The sequence below is a fragment of the Hippopotamus amphibius genome, chromosome 13 (assembly GCF_030028045.1).
Source record: "Hippopotamus amphibius kiboko isolate mHipAmp2 chromosome 13, mHipAmp2.hap2, whole genome shotgun sequence".
Classification (NCBI taxonomy): Eukaryota; Metazoa; Chordata; class Mammalia; order Artiodactyla; family Hippopotamidae; genus Hippopotamus; species Hippopotamus amphibius.
In genome coordinates this window covers 81,882,073-81,896,135 of record NC_080198.1, presented here as the reverse complement: position 1 = coordinate 81,896,135, position 14,063 = coordinate 81,882,073, and the positions used below count along the sequence as shown (strand labels likewise).

The 14,063-nt window shown below is 39.5% G+C and overlaps 1 protein-coding gene and 1 pseudogene across 2 annotated transcripts in view; both read left to right on the top strand.

The window, feature by feature from the left end:
• The window catches only part of ANK2 (ankyrin 2), a 235,942-nt gene that overhangs the window by 39,870 nt on the left and 182,009 nt on the right, over positions 1-14,063 (top strand). The gene's annotated exons all lie outside the window — the stretch shown is intronic.
• LOC130835050 (RNA-binding protein 42-like) lies at positions 10,265-11,675 on the top strand (annotated as a pseudogene).

The window sequence follows — 14,063 nt, the reverse complement described above, 5'->3', positions numbered from 1 at the left end:
GTATTCAGTTTCTTTTCAGTTCCTTCCCTCAGAAATAATAGGTCTTCAGGTTAGAATGAAAAAGTCCAAAATGCAGATGAACGAAAGCTCATAAGGGCACATGCTGGAAAAGGTCATCCCTGACTCTCCCCACACCCTCACTCCCTTTGCTACAACCACCACCACCACCACCAAAGAAAAAAAAAGCTACATCAATAAAAAGAAGAAAACTTCTTTGTGCAGGGTGGAGGGGGCAGTGGGGACAGGCTGAAATTAAACCCTGCCACCCAAGTGGGTATGCAAACTCATTGCTGGGGTGAGAGAAAGATGCTGCTGCCCTTGGGGAGAGGTTTATTGGAGAACCTGTGATGCGATAGTTCCCTTAAGGAATGAGGGAAGACAGCAGTATTGCCCATGGGAGATAGAGGAGGGAAGTAGCGTGAGAAAGAAGCAATTTACCAGGGAGGTGAGAATATACTTTCTTATCCAAAGCAGCCACCGGAAGTTTATCAAGAGGTTTGTTATGTAAATTCCCTTGAAATCATTAATGTAGACATCAAACTAGAGATGGTCTCTACAGCCCTTTTTAATGACTCCTTTTAGTGAGATTTTTGTGTCTTTAAAGGAGACATTCAATTCTTATTAACCATTTGCATCCACAGCTAACAATTTAGCAACACACAGAAAGGAATGCAAGACCCATAAACTGGGAACCTGGAACATCAACAACCCAGGAAAATTTAGGGGTTTAAAAAGAAAGGTCCAGGAAGTGTGTACCAATCTAAATATGATTACTGGGGCTTCCCTGGTGGCGCAGTGGTTAAAAATCTGCCTGCCAATGCAGGGAACACGGGTTCGAGCCCTAGTCTAGGAAGATCGCACATGCTGCAGAGCAACTAAGTCTGTGTGCCACAACTACTGAAGCCCGAGAGCCTAGAGCCTGTGCTCCGCAACAAGAGAAGCCACCTCAATGAGAAGCACATGCACCACAACGAAGAGTAGCCCCCGCTCACTGTGACTAGAGAAAGCCCAAGCACAGCAACAAAGACCCAACTTAGCCAATAAATAAACAAATAAATTTATTTAAAAAAATATGATTACTAACTTATATGAACCAGGTCACAAAGAATGATTTATAAACTAGAATTTAAGCTTCAATGTTGTTTAGTGAAAAGTGCACTTTGCTAGGAGGAATAAAATCCAGAATTGGCACACAATAGGTTCCAAGTAATAATCGATAAATGAATAATTGAATAAACACAGATATTGAGCCAGTCACTTAAATAATTCTGAGTCTCAAATTATCCATTCCTGAAATGGCAAATAATACCTATGATATCAAATAATAGTTACTCTATTGCATGCCTGCTTGGTGCTCATCACTGTGCTACTTAATTTCTGTATGTAATCTTCACAGCATACTTCTCTACCTCAAAGGGAGACTACTTTGGGCTCAAATGATACGTGAGAAAACCCACTGTGTTGCACGTACTCATTCAGGAGACCAAATTATGGCTGTGACAGCTGCAGTTGGAAAGAAGTTAATTAACAAAAAGTTGGGCTGGCCACAATGGATGATTTCACTCAAGCTAGAGTAGCTGGATGGACAAATTCTGGATAAGTTCTAACAAGTTTGCTCCTTCCAGCTTTCAAAGTTATTATTATCATCATTAAAAGTTAAAATTGTCATTATTCCTTTCAGACAATTTGTAATTCTCTGGGACATAGTAAAGCTTCTAATACTTAGCAAGGTTCTAGTCTTGCCTCCTCAAGTGTCTGTTCTGCTTTCTAGATGGAAAGACCCAAGGTTCATCAGGTTATGTTTACAAATCATCTCTTGAGGCAGTATTTCTTCTACTTAGAGAAGGAGACTTTTTTGGGAACCCTTGAGAATACATATGTATGCTTCAGTTTCAGAAATACTGCATTAAAATTCATGTTCCTCTAAATATGATCCCTTGGAATCAATCAAGAACACAAGAACAAGAAATTACTTGGTGATATTTAATTAAATGTGATTACCCAGATGATTCAGCATATACTTCTATTAATTTTTTAAAGATTGGCACTTAAATGAAAATACCAAATTAAAAAAATTATCAGAGAATTCTGAGATCCTCAAGAGCACATAAAAGGATTCCAGGATGAGAAAAGCCACATTAGATTAAATCCTTCTCTAGGGTCTGATTTGCTCTTATACATGTTACTGTTAACCAGCTTTGTCCTCAGAGAGTGCACTTTTCCTGACTGTGTTTTCAAAGGCTAGAGATGGACATAGTTGTACCTGACGTGTCTGTGCACGTACCACATTTACTGACAAAACGCACAGTGACTGGATGAGTTAAGCAAACTCCTGTTTACCTCTGCGCGGTATATACTATTCAATTAGCTCATTCATTGTAAAAATATTACTGCAGTATCCTTCGTATTGTGCTAGGTACTGTATTAGGCGTAGAGGTTACAAAGCTGAATAGGTTTGACTTTTGTTCATGAGAAGCCTTGTTGGGAAGATTAACAGGAAACACAAAATACAGTCAGGTGTGAAAAGAACCAAATTTTGTGTCTGTTCAGAGGATAAAGTGACTAAGCGGGCTTGTGTATCTCAGACAAACCTGAAGTTGATACCAAATGCAATTTGCAGGAATCATTTTATTGCAATGGAAAGCAGAGTGATGGTGTGGTACTTGGAAGCTAACTTTTGCTGTTTGAGGGCTCCCTCCTCACTCTTCCCATATTCTTTTAGAGCCCAGCAAGCCAAATTTGGCTTATTTTTAATTAACATTGTAAAAACGGGGGAGATTATTAATTATTAATTCTCTAATAACATTACTAAGTTTTTTATGGGTGCCTTTAGATGTAGACTTGGTTCTTAGCACAACGATTGGCATATAATACATGTACAAAAAAGTTTAACTAGGTGAATAATTGATATTGTTATTAATTATTGAATTTAAGCTTTCTCTAGCCTATATTAACTTAAAACTCTGTGCCATGTTGTTGTTGTTGCTGTTGTTTTTCTGTGCCATGTTTTTAATGAGTTTAATATTGTGGACAATATTCTTGTGCCTCCCTAGAAGTAGGAGGACGTGGCACATACTGGAATGAGCTGTGTGGGACCTTTTTAGGTTCCATTCTCTTCTCTTGCTTCCTTCCCTTGAGATTCTGCCACTCTTTCCCTCTCTCACTTCAGTCTGACCCGTGGTCCCTGGAGGCATATCCACATCAGGCTGCCCCACTAGGGGAGTTTTCTCATTTCATTAAAAAAAAAAAGGTTGCTGGTTAATTCTGATACACACTCCTTCCCCTGCTTGCCAGTCTCGATCGATTATATGTCAGAAGGAGAAGATCCATGTTTTTAATGCCCACTTTTAACATGAGTTGATTGAAATATTAAGTGAGTCAGTGATAAATATACAAAGATAAGACTTAGTCTCGTGGATGTTTTCTTTATATTTTCTGGAAATTATACTCTCATTACTTGTTATTTAAGAACCAAAGAATTTTATTAATGGAAATAACTTAAGGGATCAACCAAACTGAACCCCTTTCCTCCATTTTTACCTTCAGTTAAAACTAAGCTTGGCCTAGACATGATACTATAACAGTCTAGAATTCATTATGGAATTCCTCTAATTTTGACGCATTTAGACATTATAAGTCTAAAGGCCTAAAGAAAATAATTTTTCTCCTTAACTACTAACTTTTTATCAGAGGCTGAAATATTTTTATCCTAAGAACTAACAAATAAGAGTTAATGAGAAATTGATGTCTAAAAAAAGTGAAATAGAATTATAATGCAGGGCCCATAGTCTTTTTTTTAATTGTAGAATCACCAGGTAGTTCATAACTCATAATGTTCAATTCAGGGTTAAATGAGTTAATACAATTAAAAGCTTAGAACCAAGACTGACACATGAGAATAAACTCTAATAAGTTTTAGTTATTATTTAAATAATTGCTGCCGACTTTCAATGTTTAAATCACCTTAAACCATGACTATTATAAGTAGCTCAAACAATTTTCTGTCTTTGTGCTTCATGTTGTTAGATGTTTTGCTTCAGTACACGTCAAATACTAAAGAAATAATTTATGTATCATTTCTCATAAAATCAATTTAACCAAAAAAATGAGACCATGTGAAAATGACATTTAAATTAGGAGAGTTAAAACTCGTTAGTAAAATAGTAGCTCTTTGAATTATTGACAAGATGACTAGGTTCCCATCTGCTTTTTAGGTTTCATTAGAATTCAAAATACTTTAAAAAATAATCATTGCTGTTTGAATTAATAATTTTCCCAGCCCAGGTAAACATTATATGTTAGACCCAAAATACTCAATTCAGGAGTGATTTGCACATGCTCCTCTGTGGGCTTTATTTTTATTTTTATTTTTTTGGCACACGGGCTTAGTTGCTCCGCAGCATGTGGGATCTTCCTGGAGCTGGGATCGAACCTGTGACCTCTGCATTGGCAGGCGGATTCTTAACCACTGCACCACCTAGGAAGCCCCCTGTGGGCTTTAAAGATAGGGGAAGGGGCCCTGCTGACACCATGATTTTTTAGCCCAGTGAAACTCAATTTGGACTTCAGACTTCCAGAATGCCATCTTCTTTCCATGAAAGAAGAGATACTCAATGCAACTCATTGTCTTTAATCAAATCTCTGTGATAGAAAACAGAAAGAGAGGGTTAGGAATATGTGTGAATTTATTACTTTTTGCCTCTATCCAAGAAATCATAATATCTTACATTTGTATATTACTTTAGAGATTCCAAATAACATGAACATACATTACTTTATATTCTGTTTTAAATAACTATCTGTAGTAGGCAGAGTGGAAACTTCCCCTTTTTTGCTAGGGAAGAAACTAAATTATATTGTTGGTAATGGAGAGACAGGATAGGAACTCTAACATGTGTGCTCTCTACTATACCACACTGCCTCTTGGAACTCCAGATGTGGATGTGGTTTAACCATGATTCTGCCAGTATTTTCAAAATGAAGAATGCTTGTTTGTCCCAATATCATTCATGTTATTTGCATCACAACACTCATCTAAAATGAAAATGATTGAGTTCATAAAATTCAAATGAACATATCATAGAAACCATTCCTCTCTTGCAATGATCTTTGTAAGCATCAGCTTTTTTACTTATTTGGTCCAAGCAACATTTTGTTTCCCCAAGATGCTCTCATGTCTTGGGTCTTGCCCAAATGTCCTTAGTTTTTTTTTTTGCAATCTAGAGGAGCATGCATGCATGCGCACACACACACGGGCACACACCACATGCACAAGCACACGCAGATGCGTGTACACATGTATGCGTATGTAAAGTTTCACACACACAAAAAAAAACCCAAAACAAAATCAACACTTGCCATCCACAGTGCACTTTATTTTTCTTTGTTCTCCTTCATGTTTTGAAATACACTGATGGGCAATCCATTAAACAGATTTTATGACATACTTGTGCACGATGACCTACAGTTTGAAACACTGGTGTGGAGCTTAACTATTTTAGCTTTTTTGAAAGCATGAGTTTAGAGATCAGATCTAAGTTTGTTCTTCCTCTTCTTGGTGGTAAAGATCTTTAAGGCAGATCACTTTCCTTCTGAGAATTTTAGTATCTTCATCTGTAAAATATAATAATGTGATATAATATATGTAAAATATAAAATATAATAATGATAGCCATGTCATTAAGCTTCTCTTTCATTCATTATTTATTTCTCCGCTCTCATAATCTTTTCTTCTCTCTTGGTCCTGGTAAGATTTTGAAGAATTTTCACAACTCTTTCTTCTCCCAGGCTAACTCACCATCATATTTAATGTCATTCTCCATATTTGGGGGATTGTATGATAGAAACATTTGATGGGGCTAGACAGGGGAGAAAGACCAGTGGCCGAAAAGGGAGTTACCAGCCAGGGGCGCTAGATGGCCCTCTGCTGTGGTTGAATGTAGACCCAGAAATAGACTATGTAAAGTGGTATCTTCAAAGCACTCTTATTCTAAGACTTTTCCCTATGAAATGATCAATAAGTCACCAAATTTCAAACCTCATTATAGATATTTTTAAATTGATGAAGACTTGGCAAATCCTTATTAAATATTCATAATTTGGGAATTAAAAAGAAAGCCTCTAGGATTTGAGAATAACTCACTAATAAAACAAGTTTCTTCTTGGGTCATCCATAGTTTCATTTACATATTAAATCAGAAAACTTTGGCCATCAAAGACACAGTAAGATCAGTTAAATTGACAGAGTGACACATGCTTTGTTTTTTCCCATCTTCACAAAAACTAAATACATTCTCTTTTTTTTAGGAACTTTTATTGAGATACAGTTAACAGACAAACTGCATATATTTAGAGTGTACAATTTGGTATTTTTTTTTCTTATTAGTAATGTATATATGGCAATCCCAATCTGCCAGTTCATTCTAAATACATTCTTAATTCTGTCATAGTGCAGATAGATTACAGATAGGTGAGTGGGAATTGGATTGAGAATATGTAAACAGGTCATTTTCATTTTGAGTTTGATTTTTTTCCTCCTATTGTATAGATGATTCCTTTCACAAGTGTCATTTATGTTAATGGCAGAGTTAAACTGTAAATAGCATTTCACAATTATTTGTATCTCTATATGTGGGCATGTAGTTCCTCTTGAGAAGAGCTCCTGGTTTCAGGTGTCTCTGACACAGGAACCCCATTAAGAGTGGGGGTGGGGTGGAGGTTAGGAACCAAGTTTCACTTTCTCCTCTGTATTATTTGCCCTTTGATGTATCGATTTGTCCTCCATCTTTTTCCTTTAATATTTTTCAGAAACTCATATTTGCAATTGCTTCCTTTCAGATATTTAAATTTTAATATTATTATGGAAGTTATATGATAGTTGTACTTTTCTGACAGACTGGAGGACCCTTAACTCAACATGTAAGATATGCAAAGTAGAACAGCCAAAGATTTGAAAAAAATATCATGGACAAGTATATGCTAGCACAGAGGTGATTTTCAGTTGTTTAATAATAAATATTTTGAGGACTCTTTGGGGAAAAAAATTATGTTACTGGTCCTCCCTTAGAATCTAACATCTCGAGCTGAGTACTTGGTGGGTACCTAGCAAATGCTTGTTGATTAACTGATAAGTTTGTATTAATTACAGATTTATCCTAAGATGCAAAACAATTTAATGGATTTTGATGCAAGCATTTAACGTTCATGTATGTTTAGCTGTATCTTCTTGAATCTGTTCCTCTACTTTAAAAATGGACTAATCTATACATTTTCTGTATGGGCCAGAAATGTAACCAATGCTCAAATGGTTTTTATAAAATTTTTCTTGGCTATCTGCCCTACCCAGGGTTTCATCCACTAGTTTTATATAATCATAGCAAAGCAGTCAGTGGGCAAAATATCTCATTAAATCAGCAAGAGAAATAGAGAATAGAGCTTATTGCAAAATTTGATTGTAAATAAAATGTTATAATACTACCTTATAAAAATTTGAAAGAAGTGCTAAACAAAAAAGTTAACTCTGTCCTTTAAGATTGATTAATGTGTACATAGTTGTTTCAAAGTAGCCTTAAGACCTTATTTTTTTTTAAGAACTTTTATTGAGATACAGTTAACAGACAATAAACAACATATATTTAGAGTGTACAATTTGGTATCCCAATCTCCTAATTCATTCTCCCCCAATCCGCCATGCTTTCCCCACTTGGTGTCCATACGTTTGTTCTCTACATCTGTGTCTCTATTTCTGCCTTGCATTTCCTCTTTCATAGTTGTTAGCATTTGCCTTATGTATTGAGGTGCTCCTATATTGGGTGCATATATATTTATAATTGTTATCTCCTCTTCTTGGATGGATCCCTTGATCTTTATGTCATGTCCTTTCTTGTTTCTTGTAACATTTTTTATTTTAAAGTCTATTTTATCTGATGTGACTATTGCTACTCCAGCTTTCTTTTGATTTTCATTTGCATGGAATATCTTTTTCCATCCCCTCCCTTTCCGTCTGTATGTGTCCCTAGGTCTGAAGTGGGTCTCTTGTAGACAGCATATATATGGGTCTTGTTTTTGTATCCATTCAGCCAGTCTGTGTCTTTTGGTTGGTGCATTTAGTCCATTTACATTCAAGGTAATTATCGATATGTATGTTCCTATTACCATTTTCTTAATTGTTTTGTTGTTGTTTTTGTAGGTCCTTTTCTTCTCTTATGTTTCCCACTTAGAGAAGTTCCTTTAGCATATGCTGTAGGGCTGGTTTGGTGGTGCAGAATTCTCTTAGCTGTTGCTTGTCCGTAAAGCTTTTGATTTCTCTGTCGAATGTGAATGAGATCCTTGCTGGGTAGAGTATTCTTGGTTGTAGGTTCTTCCCTTTCATCACTTGAAATATATCGTGCCACTCCCTTCTGGCTTGCAGAGTTTCTGCTGAGAAATCAGCTGTTACCCTGATGGGAGTTCCCTTGTATGCTATTTGTCATTTTTCCCTTGTTGCTTTTAATAACTTTTCTCTGTCTTTAATTTTTGTCAGTTTGACTACTACATGTGTTGGCATATTTCTCCTTGGGTTTATCCTGCCTGGGACTCTCTGTGCTTCCTGCACTTGGGTAGCTATTTCCTTTCCCATGTTAGGGAAGTTTTCAACTATAATCTCTTCCAGTGTTTTCTCAGGTCCTTTCTCTCTCTCTTCTCCTTCTGGGACTCCTATAATGCGAATGTTGGTGCGTTTAACATTGTCCCAGAGGTGTCTTAGGCTGTTTTCAGTTCTTTTCATTCTTTCTTCTTTCTTCTTTTCTGCATCAGTGATTTTCACCATTCTGTCTTTCAGGTCACTTATTCGCCCTTCTGCCTCAGTTAATCTGCTATTGGTTCCTTCTAGTGTATTTTTCATTTCCGTTATTGTGTTGCATATCTCTGTTTGTTTGCTCTTTACTCCTTCTAGGTCTTTGGTAAACTTTTCAATCTTTGCATCCAGTCTTTTTTCAAAGTCCTGGATCATCTTCACCATCATTATTCTGAATTCTTTTTCTATAAGGGTGCCTATCTCCTCTTCATTTAGTTGTTTTTCTGGGGTTTTATCCTATCCCTTCATCTGGTACAAAGTCCTCTGCTTTTTCATTTTCTCTATCTTTCTGTGGCTGTGGTTTTCAGTTCCAAAAGATGAAATACTGCTGATACTGCTTGATACTGCTGTCTGCCCTCTTGTGGAGGAAGCTATCTAGGAGGCTCCTGGGTGCTTCCTGATGGGAGGGACTAATGGTGGGTAGGGCTGGGTGGGCAGAGCTCAGTAAAACTTTAATTTGCTTGTCTGCCAATGGGTAGGGCTGTGTTCCCACCCTGTTGGTCATTTGGCCTGAGGCCACCTAGCACTGGAGCCCACAGGCTCTTTGGTGGGGCTAATGGTGGACTCTGGGAGGGTTCACGCCAATAAGAACTTCCCAGAACCCCTGCTGCCAGTGCCCCCGTCTCCTCCGTGAGCCACAGCTGCCCCCCACTTCTGCAGGCAACCCCCCAACACCAGCAGGTATGTCTAGTTCAGTCTCCTATGGGGTCACTGCTCCTTCCCCCTGGGTCCTGGTGAGCATGCTTTTTTGTGTGCCTTCCAAGAGTGGAGTCTCTGTTTCCCCCAGTCCTGTGGAGGTCCTGCAATCAAATCCCGCTGGCTTTCAAAGTCTGATTCTCTGGGGATTCCTCCTCCCATTGCTGGACTCCCAGCCCTCACTTTAGTGGGTGGACTGCTGCGGTATAACTGTTCTCCAGTTTGTGAGTCACCCAGCATTTATGGGATTTGATTTTAACGCGATTGCCCCCCTTCTACCATCTCACTGCGGTTTCTCCTTTGTCTCTGATGTGGGGTGTCTTTTTTGGTGAGTTCCAATGTCTTTCTGTCGATGATTGTTCAGCAGTTAGTTGTAATTCTGGTGCTCTTGCAAAAGAGAGTGAGTGCACGTCCTGCTACTCCGCCATCTTGATCCTATCTCCAAGACCTTATTTTTTAACTACATGGTATACTTAGTCATTTTAATGATATTATATAGAAATAGCATTATTCCAAAAGTTGTAGATCAAAGTGATATCTTGCCTGGGACTCACAGATCTATAAGCCCAATCAATATTTTGCTCACAATAAGACAGCTCAATGAATATTTGTTGATTGTCTCAAAAGACTCAAGTTCATATTATTTTATCAAAATCAACTTACATAAAGCCAACATCAAAGACTTATCAACAGAGCCTGCTTTGGTTGGTCCCCATTCAGGATGCTGCCACAGTAATGACAGCAGCTGGCAGGCCAGCCCCGGGATTCCCAGGTGCAGCAGGACTGTGGTCCTGGGCCATGGTGCCAGCACCTGGGCAAGAGCAGCAAGGAATGCTTGAAAGAGATGGAGGCAGAGGTGACCCTATTTGAGCAGGAACTTCTGGGGTTCTGGTAACCAGAATCCCAACTGCTACGCCTGCCGTACCCACAGTGCCTACAGTCCTCATGGTAGAAGCGATGCAGGTCCCAGTAGTTCCTGTGCCCACCCAGTGATAGCAGCCAACACATACCAGCAGGTCCAACAGACTCTCCAGGCCTGGGCAGCCACTGCGGCCACAGTGGTGCCTCCCATGGTAGGTGACCCTCCTTTCGTGGACCCAGGTGCATTTGGCCCCAGTGATTGGATTCCCCTGGACAGTCCAGAGGATGGAGAAACCCTGTTCCTGCCATGAGCAGCTGTGGCCTCCCCCACCAGAGGGCTCCTCTCCTGCATCCAGCCCTAGTTCCCCACGTGCTAAAGAGAGCACATTCTTCTCTTTCCTCTGCAGCAGGTGGTTCTCACCCCATGGCCCTGCTGCCCCCTCACCAGGTCCTCGTGGGCCCCCTTCTCTGCCTGGACCACCTCTAATGCTGCCAGCGATGTCTCAGGGCCCTGAGGCCCTTCCCTGGGTTCCATGGCTGCTCTGAGGCTCTCCTAGAAGAGCCAGCAGCACCCTGAGAGCTAGGTGTCGGCCTGGGGTTGATCCTGAAAGAGAAGGAAGAGGCCGTGGAGGTGGCAGCGGCTGGGCTGGAGGAGGCTAGCTCACTGGTGACTGTGAGGACAGGAGGCACCCCAGCTGGTCCTGGTCTCTGGGCCCTGGCTACCTACCACTGGCCCTGACTGTGGCTTTGCCTGAGCCCCTGGCCCTCCTGCTGGAAGTAGTGCACCAGGCCTGCTGCCTCCACGGCGCATTCCTGAGCGCCTGGTCCCTGCTGCCTCCCCTGGCCTTGTCACGCTAGATCCCAGAGCCCCTGGGTGAGGACAAGAAGAAAGGAAAGCCACAGAAATTGACGCACGGCATGTGCACGGCAGCCGCGAGCCGCTGGGAGGACCCCAGCCTGCTGGAGTGGGATGCCGATGACTTCAGAATCTTCTGTGGGGATCTGGGCAATGAAACGGAGGTGACATCTGGCACTCACCTTTAGCCCCTTCCCCCTCCCATGCTTCCTTAAGGCTAAGGGAACTCGCAACAAGCGCGCTGGCAAGACCACGGGCTGTGGCTTCTTCAGTTTTAAGGACCCCAGCGACTGTGTGTGCCTCCCGCCTGAGATGAACGGGAAGGGTGTAGGCTCCCGCCCCACCTAGCTGCGCAAGCGCACGTGGAAGGCCCGGAACCTGGACATTGAGCGCAAGAAGCAGAAGGAGAAGAAATGGGGCCTGGAATAGGGTCTGTGGCTGAGCACCCGCTCCCTCTCGGCTGAGCGCTGGCTCCTAGCAACAGTGCTTTTTGGAAAACCCACAACTATCCATTTCATCCACCCTCCCCAAAACCAGTTTCAAGAAATTTATGTTCATCCATCCTGCCCCGCCTCCCCCCCAAGGATACAGCAATGATGGGCGGGTAACTAGTGCTCGTGAATGTTTATTTCTTTGTTATCCTCGACGTTTTTCATTGTCATTATTATCATTATTATTTGTAGATGAGACCGTTAGACGACAGAGAGGTTAAGTGATTTGCCCAAACCCACACTTCTGGGTAGTAGTGGAGCCAGGAGCAGATTGCATTTCTTATCATTCCCACCACCATGCTGTTATTCCTGCAGTTGACCACACCGCCCCCAAAAGGGGGGAAAAAGTAGAAGAAAGATTAAAAGATAAGAAAAGAAGGGAAGAAAGAAAAAGAAAAGAGAGGAAAAGGAAGGAAAAACCCCACATTCAGTCAATCACATACAAATGAGAAATATTTAAACTTTTAACAACCTTAAAAAGTAAGATTTCCAATGTTCTTTAGCTCAGTGATAAGGATATTCTTCCAGTGCTTCATCTAAATTCTTTTTACTGTGTATTTATTTATTTTCCTCCAGGTTTGTTTCAGTAGGAATATAATACCAATGATTTTTATTTTCAAGCATACTGAGAATATTAACTCACTGCTTAGCCGACTATTTTTAAAATTTAATTCTTGAATTTTTGACTTAAAATTTTGTCTCTGATTTTTGAATCATTTAGAATTTTCTAAGCTTTTCTCCAAAATGTTGGTCAGTATTTTGAGTCACTGAGTGGCTAATTAGAATCAACAACAGTGTTTATCAAAGTATAATTGCTGTCTATAAATCCTATCAGGTAGGGAATATATCAAACTAAGTGAGAATAGCACTTGGCATAGTACTCTTTTGAAATACAAAAAGGACTGACACTTTTTTTACAATAAAGTATTGGTGGCACAACGCATATTCAATATATACACACTCACTCATATAGTGTAATTCTGATATTATTAAAAATGAAACTAAACAAGACAAAAGCAAAATCAAGTAAAAAGACAAGAGGAATAAGGACTCGTGTTAAGTCCAATGAATACTGAATTTATTCTGTGTTTCCTAGTGAAAAAAGACAAACACATTGAATTATGCAATTTTTCTAAATTAAAGATTAGTGAAAATAAGCCTAGAGGCTTTTCCTATTACTAAAACTTTCCCCTTTATTGAACTCAACAATAGTTCATCAAGATAACTCATCTAAAATAGACACAAGGACATAAATATTGCTCAAATGGACATTTCTTATATCTGCCTTATGTAAAAACCAAATACATAGTAACATTTCATGGTTCAATGAACCCATTTCTGTAGGGAATAGAGATAACATGTCCCAGGTACATTGCTTTTTGGTGATATTTATTCTGATATTAATCTAGGAGAATGACTAGTTAATGCTCCTGTTAAATATGAGTTTGTCTCAGAACACTTTTTGGCCAGAACTCTGTAAACTTCATGACAAGTGTTCTAATAAATGCAGAAAGTAACAATATCTTATGTTTTGATATAAAAAAGGACCTATGTGTCTCAAACACCCTATGTGTGGGAGGCACTGCTGGGCAAATACTAAGCCCTGCCCTGTAGTATTTGAACCCAAATACAAAAAGTCTGACCAGTTCTGTATGTCTACTTCCTTCCCATCCCACACTGGCAAAGTGAAAAAAATCTGACAACAAAACATCCTTTGGAATGTGGGCCAGTATTGCTAATTGACTGTGGGAAGCTAAAGAGTGTCAAGTGTTGCTCCTGTGGGAAATTTGGTTTTTAGAAGCATGACCTGAGGGTCTCACCCAAATGGGTTAACTACAAAATACATTCTCAAAGAGTTAGCTGAGCTCTACTATTGAACAGATTTATTTATCACTTTCCATTTTAAACATGATTAATTTATATGTTGCCTCATATTCACAGGATAAAACATTTTGGTGTTAAGTCCAGTTGCTGCTGAGTTGCTTTTTCTGATAACAATTACCCAACATGTTCAATTGCTAATTAAATATATTTTGGGTTAGAAGTTCTAAAACCAAAACATTGGCGTGAAGTTGCTTGTCTTCTGTTTCCTACAGCTGAAGGACATGAATTCAGTGATATGTTAACAGTCCCAATTTGACTGTATTTTAAAAGAAGGCAGCCTAAGAATTTACAGCATTTATAATTAGAATTTCATCTATTATCATCTGTGTCTTTATAATCACTCTAGTTTCAGGAGTAATGTTACATAAATCTTGAAGACGTGTATCCTGAATTCGATTTACATATTATACACAATTTTGTTTCTGAACTATCCCTCATATAA